General features: G+C 44.0%; 1 protein-coding gene across 9 annotated transcripts in view; it reads right to left on the bottom strand.

Annotated features, from left to right (window-relative positions):
• ZMIZ1 (zinc finger MIZ-type containing 1) overlaps nt 1-14,600 on the bottom strand; it is a 366,767-nt gene that overhangs the window by 239,907 nt on the left and 112,260 nt on the right. For 8 of the 9 annotated variants that reach the window (XM_028729169.2, XM_028729172.2, XM_028729171.2 and 5 more), the window contains exon 3: nt 12,193-12,299. The exons of the other annotated variant lie outside the window; for it this stretch is intronic. The gene's annotated coding sequence lies outside the window, so the exon portion shown is untranslated. The remainder of the gene's footprint in view (nt 1-12,192; nt 12,300-14,600) is intronic. 9 annotated transcript variants of the gene reach the window in all.

Below are 14,600 nucleotides of genomic sequence, written 5' to 3' on the forward strand. Positions count from 1 at the left end.
CCCTGTATCTCCCCATTTCAAGTATTTTTGCAGAAAATTAAATGGCAGCTCACTTATGACCAAGGACATTCATGTACCATTTCACTGTAGTGACATTTGGTATTGGACTATGATCAAACCTAGCCATTGCAAACAAGAGCACATGACTAATCCTCGTGGCTCTCTTTTTTGCAAACCATTCAGTACACCATCACAAGATCTCAGCTCCCTTGATCCTTCATTACAGCTATTACGTACTTTCACTACAGCACAGTTTGTCCTTTTGCTTTATTATTACACTATTTTAGAATTTAGCCATGTAACAATCACAAACAAATAATCATTTATATGGATGTGGAAATGAGGTCTTTGTCCAATAGATGGCAGTTAGGATATGGTTACCAGATTTTTTTTTTTTAGTGAATCCAGGGACACTTGGGTTTTTGGGGGTGTTTTTTTAAAGCTGAGTAGCAACAGGGAGTCAGTAGTGGGGATGGTGAGGCAAAAGATCCTGGGCCCAAGCACACATGCATATTGTATAAAGGTGCAAAGCCCTTCTTTTGCACCCTGTGAAACATAAATGCGCAGAGGTTTTTTAAAAAACTGGACAACGGTACGCCACACGCCCATGACTCCCGAGCCTTCCCCAATCTCCTTCCCCCTTCCCCCCTTTGTTTTGACAGATCACGGGAGGCTTGGGAGTCATGGGTGGGTGGCAGTTGCCCAGGAGGGGCCAGCCTGGTAGTGCAGTTGGCTCTGGCTGGCTTCAGGAGCTGCTCGCTGTCAGGGTGCAGGAAAAATGGTGGGCACCATGGCAGTGAGCAGCTCCTGAAGCCAGCCAGAGCCAATTGCACTAACAGGCTGGCTCCGGGCTGCTGAGGCTGCCGCTGCCACATTTCCCGGGGACAGATTTGCAAATCTGTGGACATTCCGGGGACGGAATTTGTCCAGGGACAGATTTGCAAATCCGGGGACTGTCCCCAGGAACTGGGGGCGTCTGGTAACCCTAAGTTAGGGTATCAGATTTTGTGTGTGTGTGCCAAACTTCAGCTCTCTGACAAAAATGATAGAAGATTTTCTATAGGCCAATCATTTTCCCAGGTCTCCAGAGCACTTCTTGCTGATACATGATCCATTGTTTCATTAGCCATGACTTCAGCCTGGAACCTCCTGCCCTGTGTGCTGGTTCCTCCTTTAGCAAGAAATTCACAGCTACAGAACAGAACTATCAAAGAACAGAACTATCCTCTTCAGATTGCATCATGGCTTCACCCCCAGGCAGCTTATTGATTCTCCTGAGCAGGGCTAGCAATAAATAATTCCACATTGGGCCTGGGCAACAGTTCTGGTTGAGATCTTGCTGATCCGGTTTATTAACCTCTTGCATTGACCTCTTGTCTGATACTTTCTTGCATCCTGTTCTTTTCAGACAGAATCCTGGCAAAGAGTGACTTGGGTTTGGGCAGCTCCTTTCTGAAAATACCTCCTTGAATCTCAAGCCATCAGCTCATCCAGCTCCCCAGCAATTATGACTCCTGATCCTGCAGATATTCACATCTGCCTGCCACCCAGTGTCAATTATCCACTCTTAAAATGATGGTCCTGTAGTCATCCGTTCCTTTTCTTATGCAATTATACATGTCTTCCTTGAACTTTTACAAAAGCTCCTTTTCAAATTCTTGTTGAGGTTTACAGGTTGGCTTTTTCCCCTATAACTGGGTGCAGCTCACATTCCCAGATTGTTCAGCCTTTGCCACCTACTCTGTTCTGGACCTCTCCAGTTCAGCTTTTGGGGCCCTCCTTCTCTTTCCTTTACTTCTTAATAAAACTTCATAGATCTCTGTTGGGTTGTACCAAGTCTCAGTGGAGTCCAGCATTGCTTCTAAAAGTTTTGAGCTACAGAATATTGTCAGGCCTCCCAGATTTAGTCAGCCATGAGTAGGGCTAGTCCTAGACAAAATTATGTCCCAGACATGGAGTTGTCAATTTGATCATCCTTTCTAATACTGTATTTTGCATTGCATTGGTAGACCATTTCACAATTTTGATGTACCATTTACATGTGTGGCTGATTCCTAGCATATAATAAATTTGCACACAGGACAATCTCTTACACCCACTCCCCATTTGTTGAATGGGCACTGATGCCGTAAATTTTCCTAACAATAATAATGGTGGTGATGATGATGAAGTAGCAGTAGTAGGAATCTTAACACAATGCTGGTCTTGCAGGCCAGTGCTGCCAGCTTAGCAAGTAAAGATGAAGTGTTTGTATATTTTTGCTCATCCATTAAACGGAACTTGAGCAGGTAGCCTATGACAGACACTTCAGTGCCTGGAGCCCCACATCCAATATCCTCAGTTGGTAACTTGCCGCTAAATCCAGGTTGGCCCATAAGATAGTGGCCAGGGCTACCATTTTATCACCTGCATGCATCCTCCTGATTAAAGACTGCCATCAACAAAACTAACTAACATCAGACTAAAAGACTAACATCAACAAAACTAAAGATACAGTGCGAAGTTCCGTATCAAATGTGTTTCTTCCATTATTTTTATTTATTTCTTGCTCATTATTGTCATAGGAATAATGATTCCAAATTACATTTTGTGCAATTCATCATTATTAAAGCAAACCTTGCTTGAATGAAAATCAAATTAATTCATTCCTAATAGGAGTGCCTCCAATTTCAGGTGAAGCCAATCAGATGAGCGGGGTAAAAAAAAATCACCCAGCAAAGGCTTAAATACCTAATAGGAGATGAGAAATCAAACGGGAATTAATGTGGAGAAAACATAATTAAAAGAAAAACCTTGATTGAATTTAGACAGAATTGACATAACAGTGCAAATTAACTTTGTACAAAAAAGTATTCACTGAGAAAGCAATAAAAAGGCATTTCATTATTAATCTATATTCAAACAATAGAGCTGGCTTAATGTGAAACATAGGGTTTAATAGCCACAGTTTACAATGGCTGTCAGGAGTTGATGTTAACATTAGGATACCTAAATATCAGGAAATGAATCGTTAGAAATTGTATCATTAGAGGATTCTAGCAATGACAAACATATTTAAGAAGGATGTTGACAAGCTAGAACGTGTGCAGAGGAGGGCAACCAAGATGATCAAGGGTCTGGAAACCAAGCCTTATGAGGAATGGTTGAAGGAGCTGGGTATGTTTAGTCTGGAAAAGAGGAGTCTGAGAGGAGATATTATAGTCATCTTGAAATATCTAAAGGACTGTCACATGGAAGATGGAGAAAGCTTGTTTTCTCCTGCTCTGTAGGGCTGCTGCAACAAATAGCTGTACAACTCTTTGGGAGGCAGAGATGCAAGAGGGCATCAGAGGAGGGAAGGAAGGAAAGAGGGATAGAGGCCAGTGTTGCCTGTGACACCCCTGACCATCATTCAAGGCCCCCCCAGGGTACTATAGCACACTAGTTGAAAACCACTGGCGTAAAGGAAGGACATAAGCTGGCGCTCCTAGCCTTCCCCAAACTGTTACAGCAGATATTGTGGACTTAAGAAACCCCCATCAGCCAGTGGGTCTATTTTAACTGGCAGTGGCTCTCCAACATCTTAGGCAGAGGACCTTCCCAGCTCAAAATCCCTTAACTGGAGATGCTAACAAAAGTTCAAGCATTAAAGGTTTGCACTACTTAAAAATAAATACCCAGAGTTTAATAATGCTTCAGGGAAACTAGTGCAGAGAGTGCTGTGTTGTTGTTTTTAAAATGCAAAATGCGTAACAGTTTCAACTTTAAACTGTTCATAGCATTGGGACTACACTGGGGTTTCCCCAAGTTAAATATGCAAATCCTGAAGGGAAGACACACATCCTTAAACACTCAGAAGGAACATAAGCTCACGCTAATACACCCACCCCTCACTGCTTTTCACTTAATGCGGTTTATACAGGAAACACTAGAACACCAATGATGGAGCCTGTATACTGTCAAAAATGTGCAGTGGCCCTTTTTGGGGCTGTAAAAGCAAAATATTTAGAGCCAGCTTCACATCTACACAGCTTCCTCCAGGTCCATTTTGTGGGAGACTGTCCTGCTGCTTGGTGGAACAGACTTCCCCATCTTATTGTCACCTTGCTGCTTCTGCTCAAGGCCAGGAGGGAGAAAGGATTTGATGCTGCAGAAGTAGGAAATTACTTGCCATGTGGAGTGTGAAGCAATTGTTTTGCAGCTGATAGAAAGGGCTGTTCTCAGATAATCAGTGTAATTGTAACTGGGAGGCAAGGACAACCTCCAGCCTCAAGACACAGGTAAACTGCAATCTGTGTGAATTATAATCCCATATCTATATCACATTGCATACACATATCTACACTACATTTGGTTTAAGAATAAATCCTCAACCCAGGTATAAACTTACAGAGGGTGCTCCAGTTATGTGGGAAAGTAAGTTTTTCTCTGTTCCCTGTTTTACAGATCACACAAACAGAATGGCTTCTTTTGAGGAACGAGGCATAGCATTACAAACCAAGAAAGAAACAGATAAGACGTACAATCAACAGGCCTGGACACCACCCTGAGAGCAGGGAATCCCATAGGGTTCATTTGCACCTCCTCTAGTGTGGTTTTCCACAACGGGGGCTCGGAACTGATGTTGTCCTTAGAATCACCCTAGAGAGATGATCTCAGGAGAAGGGAATCATCGCTAGCAGTTCCAGGAAGAAGATCAACACGCCAGAGAGCATGTTGCTCTCAGTCATCTTCCTTTTATAACATGATGTATTTATACCCAAGAGAGCTCTGCTCACATGCGGCAACACTCTGGGTCAGGCAGCAGCCTCTGTCTCCAGTCAGTTTAAATGCTAAGGCAGAGAGAAATGATACAAAGCCGAGATCCTCCTGACACATATGGCAGCTCTCTTTTATAAGCAGAAAGGTCATAATAATAATAATAATAATAAATTTTATTTATATCCCGCCCTCCCCAGCCGAAGCCGGGCTCAGGGCGGCTAACAACACTAAAACAGTACAACATTATAAATACATTCTAAAAATTAATTAAAATACAAATTGATGGCAACCATAGACTAAAGCTTTGTAGAGATTGCCAAAGGAGGGAGTCAGGCTGCGCCCTGACCAAAGGCCTGGTGGAACAGCTCTGTCTTGCAGGCCCTCCGGAAAGATGTCAAGTCCTGCAGGGCCCTTGTCTCTTGCGACAGGGCATTCCACCAGGTTGGAGCCGCAGTCGAAAAAGCTCTGGCTCTAGTTGAGGCCAGCCTAACCTCTCTGTGGCCTGGGACCTTCAAGATGTTTTTATTTGAAGACCGTAAGTTCCTCTGTGGGGCATACCAGGAGAGGCGGTCCCGTAGGTACGAGGGTCCTAGGCCGTATAGGGCTTTAAATGTTAAAACCAGCACCTTAAACCTGATCCTGTACTCCACCGGGAGCCAGTGCAGCTGGTATAGCACCGGATGAATGTGATCTCGCAGCGAAGACCCCGTAAGGAGTCTCGCTGCGGCATTCTGCACCCGCTGGAGTTTCTGGGTCAGTCTCAAGGGCAGCCCCACGTAGAGCGAGTTACAATAATCCAGTCTGGAGGTGACCGTCGCGTGGATCACAGTGGCTAGGTCAGGGCGAGAGAGGTAAGGAGCCAACTGCTTAGCTTGGCGGAGATGAAAAAATGCCGCCTTTGTTATAGCTGCAATCTGCGCCTCCATGGAGAGGGAGGTATCGAAGATTACACCCAAACTCTTAACGGACGGTGCTGGCACTAATTGCACCCCCGCAAGAGAAGGGAGTTGCCCCCTCAATCTCATATCGTCCCGTCCCAGCCAGAGGACCTCTGTCTTCGAAGGATTTAACTTCAACCGGCTCCCACGTAACCATCCAGCCACAGCTTCCAAGCATCTGATCAGTGTGTCTGGGGCCGAGTCAGGATGGCCATCCATCAACAGATAGAGTTGGGTGTCATCAGCATACTGATGGCAGCCCAGCCCGAAACTCCGGACAAGCTGGGCAAGGGGGCGCATAAAGATGTTAAAAAGCATCGGGGAGAGAATCGCACCCTGAGGCACTCCACACACCAAGGAGTGGCGGGATGACAATTCCCCCCCAAGCGCCACCCTCTGTCCCCGACCAGAGAGAAACGAGCGCAGCCATTGAAGGGCTGTGCCCTGGATCCCCACGTCGGCAAGGCGGTGGTCCAGGAGTTCGTGATCGACTATGTCGAAGGCTGCTGACAGGTCTAGAAGAATCAGCAGCCCCGACCCGCCTTGATCCAGCTGCCTACGGAGATCATCTGTTAAGGCGACCAGAGCCGTCTCGGTCCCATGACCAGCGCGGAAGCCGGACTGGAATGGATCCAGAGCCGATGTTTCATCCAGAAACCTACCAAGCTGTTCCGCAACCGCTCTCTCAATCACCTTACCCAGGAATGGAAGATTCGAAACCGGGCGGTAATTGGATAGATCTAAGGGATCTAATGATGTTTTCTTTAAAAGCGGGCGCACCACTGCCTCCTTCAGTTCCCCTGGGAATGTCCCGGTGCCAAGGGACAAATTGATGATATCCCCCAGGGGGGCCCGCACCTCGTCTGGACACGCTCTAATCAGCCAGGACGGGCACGGGTCGAGAGGACAAGTGGTGGGCTTTCCAGCTCGGAGGAGTCTGTCCACATCGGCTGGGGATATCCGGTCAAAGTGGTCCAATACTGGACCCGAGGACAGTCGAGGGGCCTCCAGTTCCTTTATTGTATCGAAATTGGCGGGGAGGTCATGGCGGAGCAACAGGACCTTCTCCGCAAAAAAGCTCGCAAATGCCTCACAGCTGTGTGTCCAATTGTTATTTAAATTTGGCTGTCCTTTGAGGGACGTTAAAGACCAAATTATACTAAATAATTGCGCCGGGCGAGAGCTAGCGGATGCAATGGAGGCCGAGAAGTAGGACTTCTTAGCGGCCTTCACTGCCATCTCATAGGTTTTCATAAAAACTCTATAGGATGTTCTTGAAGCTCCGTCACGGGCACCCCGCCATACTCGCTCTAGCCGTCTGAGGTCCCGCTTCATTTTCCGGAGTTCCTCGGTAAACCAGGGAGCCCGGTTTCTGCGGGGTCGCAGAGGGCGCTTAGGTGCGATCTCATTGATGGCTGCCAGGAGCTGGGTATTCCAGCCCTCAACAAGCTCAGTCAATGAGTCGCCAGGGGGAGCAAGGTCCCGCAAGGCTTGACGGAATCTATCAGGGTCCATCAGCCTCCGCGGGCGAGCCCAAATCGGCTCGCCACCCAAGCAGGGTGGGGGTGGAACGTCAATCCTGGCTTTCAGAGCGTAGTGATCAGACCATGGCACCTTCATCGAAGGAAACATGATCACATCTATACCGACGCCAAAGATCAAATCCAGCGTGTGGCCTGCTTGATGTGTGGGGCCCGAAACAAACTGGGAGAGCCCTAGTGTCGCCATGGAAGACACCAGGTCCAGAGCTTGTGAGGAGGGAATGGCATCAGCGTGGATGTTGAAGTCCCCCAATACCAATAGGTTAGGGAACTCCAAGGCCCAGCCGGCCACCGCCTCCAGCAGGCCTGACAGGGTGGCTGCTGGTGCGCTAGGTGGCCGGTACACCAGCCAGACAGCCAAGCTCACCTCGGAGCCCCACACTAGGCCAACACATTCAATGCCGGGGATCGATGGCGATGGTAGAGCCCTGAAAGAACAATCTTCCCGGATTAATAATGCCACCCCTCCCCCCCGGCCCACAGTCCGCGACTGGTGGAGGACGGAGAAACCCGGGGGCGCCATCTCTCGTAAGGTAACAGTATCCCCTTCGCGCACCCAGGTCTCCGTCACACAAGCCAGGTCGACCCCCTGAGAGATGAAGAAATCTCGCAGGGTGGCGGTTTTGTCATGCAAGAACACAGAATGATTTGAGGTTCACATACAGCAAAGATGACTGACTGCTTTTTAAAAGTGTTGCTCAAGTCAGCGAACACATTTATATGCTAATTCGCAAGTGGGCTGTCCTCTCCTGTGCTTCTTTGGGATGAAGGGTGGGAGAAACATTTAATAAATAATAAAAAGGACAATAGCTGCACTAGTCAAGGAGCCATACAAGTAGCTGCTACGTTCACTAATAACAAGGCCAACTAGGGCTGCCAATAGGTGGGTACACAGACTCTTTGCTTTTAAAAAAAAAAGTAAATCAAACATTTCTAATGAAAGTTATGAAACAAAATGTGGAGACAACTCTCAGGCTTCAGCAAGCAGCACCATTGCTAAGGACACTGCTAAGCAATCTGAGAAAGGAATGTTGAGAGGAGGGCCCTTCCAGAGCAGGAGAAAAAAACACCAGAAACTGCTTGTTGCTGCTAGCTGAACAGTGGATGGTGGAAGATACTGGGGCATGTTTGTTTAAGCACTTTCCTCATTCCTACGTTATTTCATTCACACACACCTCAAATGCCCTGCCTTTACAGAAGAAAACACAACTGGCTAGCTTTGTACATTTTACTTGGAAGTAACTCCCTTGAAATAAATGAAGTTTCCTTCCGACCAAGAAAAAATATTGATATTGCAGCACTCACTCCCTGACTTTCCATGTCTCTCACATAGCCACTACCAGTCTGTCATCAAATGGCTGCTATTTGTTAATATGCAGTCACCACAAAATAAAAATATGTACAACCTTTAAAAGATATCTGAAGGCAGCCTTGTATAGGGATGTTTTAAATGTTTAATTATGTTTTATTATGTTTTTGTATATGCTGGAACCCGCCCAGAGTGGCTGGGGCTACCCAGTCAGATAGGTGGGGTACATTTTTTAAACAGGAGTTTGTGTGCATGGGACCCGATCCACATGATGTGTGCTGATCCCTGGAAATCCTGTTAGACTGGAGGTCAGCAACTGGCAATCTTTGAGCCATATCTGGCTACCTGAGATACTGCCTAGACTACCTGTTGCCAATCCAAAGACAAAAACAGGATGTAGAAGCAGTACAGATGTGTCAAGCCCCTTTGGGAGTTGGAATCAAGCCTCTTTGCCCTTCACTAGTCATATCCTTCCAAAAGTGGCCCTGCATCTCTCTCCCTGGAGTCTTTCAAATAAAACATTTGAAAGGGATGTAGTGCATCCCATCCAATTACTCAACTTGTCAAAGCATCTCCTGACATGTCCAGCTTGCTGTTCCACAAGTTGATGTTATTGCTTTTGCTCTCTCATGCATCCTGGTAAAAGCCCTAGTCCCCTTCTTCACGGCAGCTCCTTGCTCTCTCATGCATCCTGGTAAAAGCCCTAGCCCCCTTCTTCACGGCAGCTCCAAGATTCTTTCTACTGTTCTTAAAATACGGTATATTTTTTATTCTATTTAGAAATGTGCACATTTACTCCGAGTGGCTAAGCACAGTTCCTTCCTCCTGCAAAAAATAAATAAATGTGATCTTTATCTTCCTTAAAGCACAGATTCTGCATGGAAATTATGTGAGCTCAAGAGTCCTGAGAGTGTAATTGCTCACAACAAATGAACAGCTAAAAATCCAGGCAACCTAAACAAATAACATGAAATATTTGCTTTGCTAAATATCAACATATTAATAAGAAAGCACGCAATCTGTTATGGGCTGTGAGGAATTTCTCCTCTTTGCTGAGGCTGAGAGAGAAAGACAAACTACCCGACAAAATTATGCTTGGGAAATTCTTATCTAGAAAAAAATATACATGTTCAGATTGTACTGCTAGAAGGATAGTCACCTGTGGTCATTTGTGAGGTGGCCTTTAAAAAACTGCATCTTTGTGGGGGGAAAGGTTGTCAAAACAAAAACATTAAAGGGATGGTAACTGTTGATAACGTGCAAGTACTGTCTTATATCCAGGGGGTGCTGACCATCTAATCCCAAGATATATCCCAAGATGAAATAGACAGTTAAGGACCCTTAATAGTTCTGAACCTTTTTATTTGGTTAAATAAGATTCTGGTGCTACTTTGATTAATTGTTGTATGAATCAGCAAAAAAAGTTTCAAGCATTAATTGGTAGTTCAAAAAACCAAAGTTTCAGTTGATTAATCAGTGGGGGTCATTTTTAATCTGTGGGACTGGGAGTTAAGGGCATTATTTTACTTCTACTATTACAGGAAATTAAATGGAAAATGCTAGGGGCCTTTCCACCTAACCATTTGTGGTTGCTTTTTTGTTTAAACTGCAGGCTCATATCTTCTGTTTCTAAAAAATATATATATGCAAATATCTGTAAATTTAAATCTGATTTTAATCAGATAAAGAGGAAACAATTATTCAACTAAAATTGTTTAATTGGATGACTGCCCTAATAAATGCACAGAAGATTGTGGCAAATATTGGGTTATGTAAGAGTTACCAACCTTTTAACCAGAGCACCATTTCAGCCACACAGAATACCCTATGCTGTAGCATAACTTTTGTTCATCTTACAAATTGTTAGAAATTCTAAAAAAAAACAACTTTTATGTCATGTGGATTCTGTATCAGCACAAAGCTGGTACAAAGCTCCTATTGCAACAGATGGACCTGTCACATCAGCTGATTCTTAATTCCAACAGATCCATGTTTTAAACTCATTTGTGGGTGCTTTAAGGACACCTATCTTCATAATTAATATAAAAAAGTACACAAAATGTGCTATACAAGCTACTCTTGGGATTAGAAATTTTACCGCAACATGGCTTTGCTGAAATATGGGGGACTATGTTTAAGTACTGGTACATCAATTGTTGTGCTACAAATCAGTAACTACAAGGGCAAAGCATCACTACCACAAGTGCATGCATCAGGTGAACACACTTGGAAATGCAGCAACAACCTATATAAAGGAAACAAAATATTGCAAATAACTAGTTTAAATTGTGAGTGGGGGGAGGGAAGAAGGGAATTTGAAAAACTCGGTGGATTTCACAAGATAAAGACTCACGATTTTCGGCAAGGGAATGATTTTGTGGCTCACCCCCTCCACCAGTGTACCCTCTCACATTTTTTGGGGGGGGGGCAGCACCTTCCCCCTAGAGACATCTGGCCTAATGATTACTCCAGGAGACAAGAAGCTAGAGAGAGTATGTGGGCAATTGCTTAGCAGCCATCCTCTTTTGCTTCAAGGTAACCTAGGCCATCTATTTATCTCCCTACTGCCTCTAACAACCATCTGTGTGCTGCTATCCAGTCCTCTCCACCCAAGCATGAAGATGACTTAATACTAAACCACAGGAGCCAGCATTTCCTTACCCTTCAGTGGCTCATTCCTGAAAGTTATCACACAGCTCCAAACAAAGGAGTGATGACAACAAGAAGAAGTCAGCCTCCACAGAAGTTGATATTGAAAAGGAGTGTTCTGTTCCTAGCTAAGTTAGCCCTTTTAAGATTCTTCACCAATGAACTTCATTCTATTGACTCCCTTTTTTATCCTCTCTTTCACACTCCAAACTATCCTTTGTCTTCATTAGGAAGCAGACAGATGTTCAACTACACTAGCCATGTTGAAGAAAGACACGGGATAAAGAGACAGAATTGCCTTTCATGGTTAGACCAAGGTTCACTTCCAGTTTGTGACAAACCACTGTTTGCCATTTTGCCTCAACACAGCAAACTGTTTTGATATCAAAGCAGGATCTCAAAGCAGGTTTGGGACCCTGACTTGTAAAAAAAGGGGGGAGTGCAGAGAGTGAACAAGCACCAGGGATCTAGTTCTCATTGTGATTTTTATTCCAAACATCCAACACTCAAGCATGCATCACTTCCAAACATGCAAGTTGCACTCAGCTGTCATAGTTAATAACCATAGCTGGCTCCAGATGACAGTGAGATCAGGCTTTTCTTGAGATTCCAAGACCAGTAAAGGGCCCTCTGTCCTATTTTTACTTTGCATGGTGCAACCAAGTGGGTTGGAAGCAAAAGAGAGAATTCAACTCATGTTCCCTGCTTCATACCAGTTAAGGAAACCCACTGAGGGTGTCTTGTCTTAAGACCACCAAAGTCCTAGCACTGCCTAAAAGCTGCAGATAGACCTACTCTCCATGAATCTGCCTAATTCTTATACAGCAGATACTTTCAAACAAAATTCAGAAGGTCAAGAAGTTAATCAAACAACATCAACAGTTGCTGCAACCATATTTCTGTAAAATAGACCCTACCTGTCATAATGAAAATAAACTCTCATAATCCACAAGGGACAACAGACACCTCCAAATTCTGAATTGTCAGTTTTTCATAGCGCAAGTGGAAATTTTACCTTTAGGTGGTTCAGCATTTAGGAACAAAAACTGCGGGTCTGATTAATCTCTCACTCAATACCAATGGTAAGATGTGCAACTTGATGGCAAACTCCCCAGGCTTGTTCTGCAAGGAGAAAAGTAGAACAAAATTTCTGATAAATTTTCTGATAAATTATCACATTTGTACCATGCTCTCCCACTCAAGGAGATGAGAAGAGCATTTTAGCCTCCCAACAGACTTGGGAGGTAGCTTAAGTAGAGACAGTGATTTGCCCAAACCCAAGAGGGAGTGATTCATTCAGTGAACCTTGCAGCCAAGTAGAGCTTTGAACCTCCTGGAAACATTGAAACAGAGCCCTCTAGCTATAACACACTGGCTGAAAGTTCTTCTCTGCTCAGTGGCAGAAATATGTCCTTGCACTAGCAGAAGCACATTGCTGAACACCGCTCAGGGCTTTTGCACCTCCATCAACTCTGATGGTTTCTAAGCATCACATGAGCAGAAAAGCAGCTCACCAATGCAGAACCACTGGGCTACCTTCTTATTTAACTGATCTAGTATTTGATTTAAATAAAAAAACTCCAGTGTCTGACAGAAGGCCTAAATCAAACTGACAACGCACAAATGGAATTTCTCATCTTTGGGCATATGTCTAGATTTGCTTTAAGAAAAAACATTCTGGAGGAAACAGAACTATTAGAAGCTAGTTGAGAATATCCAAGTTCCTCCCATTCAAGGTGATGAAATTCTCAGAACTGCAAAATTTAACCAGTAGGTTAACTGGTTAAATGGCAGCGACAGGTAGGTGGCTATATCAGTATGGCACAATTTGTTGCTGATTTTACACTATGTTGCTGCTGGGGATATACTGTAACTGTAATATAGAATGAAAAAAGAAACGCTAAATCTAACCCTTCTTTAGAGGAAAGGGTAAGTGGCAGATTTTATTCACTTGCAACTATGTTAACACTTCCTTCAGTGTCTCAAAAAGACAGCCGCATCAAAGATTTGGGTTAGAGGCTCATTTAAATTTAATCAATCAGTTCAAAAGGTCATGATTACTCAACTAAAATTCATAAATTGGTTGACTATATCTTAGTTTGGGGTGTGCATCTGCACAATGAAAATGCTAAGGCTCAAGAATTTGTAGGCATCTGCATTTTGAAAGAATTAAATACAGAAGAATCTAGGAGGTATGAATGTCGCTCCTAATACAATTCTGCCACTTCCGTACTTTTCTTGCCTTTGAATGCTAAAATATTCTCTTGCCAACTCTCAGCATAGCTGCCTTTCCATCAAACAGTCAGAAATGTTCAGGGGCTGCTGATCTGTTGCCAATACTTAGGGCCAAGGAATTATGAGAAGGTGCCTTTTTAGCCAATTATCATGTTGTTATTTATATTACAGAGCAATGCTTCTGCATGCTAACACCTTCACTTACAGTTATGGATAGATTTTAGCAGCATTGTGGCTTTACAAACTTTCTAAGAAAATCCCTTTAATTTCAAATTGAATTAACTTCAGATCAGGCTGCTTGTGCCCCTGAAGGTACGTATTTTCTACCTTTTGTTATATCCATGGGAAGAGCTGGGTGATGGAGTAAAGCTTCTACTGGACAGATGTGTTGCAACACACCAGAGCTTTCTATTCCTTTGCTGCTCTTGCAGCCATTCAGCACTTTGACCATGTTCAGAGGGCCAAATACTAGCTTAATTAGCGAAGCTATCAACAAATCTGTATATTCACATGCAGCTCTTTCATTCCTGCTTCACTGCTATTTTTGTGCAAGCAGGAAAATAAAGAAGCCATTAACCACAGTTCCCAGTTTACAGGTAACTGAGAACTATGGTTAACTGTGACTTCTTGTTTTGTTGCCCTACTTGCATGAAGGGGCTGTATGGATATGAAGTTTGCCCTCGCTTATTAAGCCAGGATTTTATTGTGTAAAGCACATCACTACGCAGCAGCAAAGAGATTTGCCAATGAGTGTGCACTTGAAGGGGAGCTATAGCCAATTCCTGGCTCTCAGATGAATGAACATCCAAATAGTTGGCAGGGACTGCTGCAGCAAAAATGAGTGTTGAGGCATCTTAAGTACTAATAATGAGCTTTCACAGGCTCATTATGAAATACTTTATCAGATGCATGATGCACACATTTTCAAAAACAGACTAGTTTCATATACACATTACATTTTCAGATTTACATGTAAAAAAAATCAAAGATCAACAACACTTAGTTATACCAAAAGGCAATCTGTGGTAGTTATTAGGTGTGCCATTCCAAGTTAAAGATTTTCAGAGCTGAAGAAGTGAAAGTGGAGATAGTATTAGAGAAGTCAATGAAGAAGAGGAGGAAGAAGAGGAGGAGGAGGAGGAGGAGGAGGAGGAGGAGGAGGAGGAGGAGGAGTTTGGATTTGATATC

Source organism: Podarcis muralis, chromosome 6 (genome assembly GCF_964188315.1).
Source record: "Podarcis muralis chromosome 6, rPodMur119.hap1.1, whole genome shotgun sequence".
In the NCBI taxonomy this organism is placed as follows: domain Eukaryota; kingdom Metazoa; phylum Chordata; class Lepidosauria; order Squamata; family Lacertidae; genus Podarcis; species Podarcis muralis.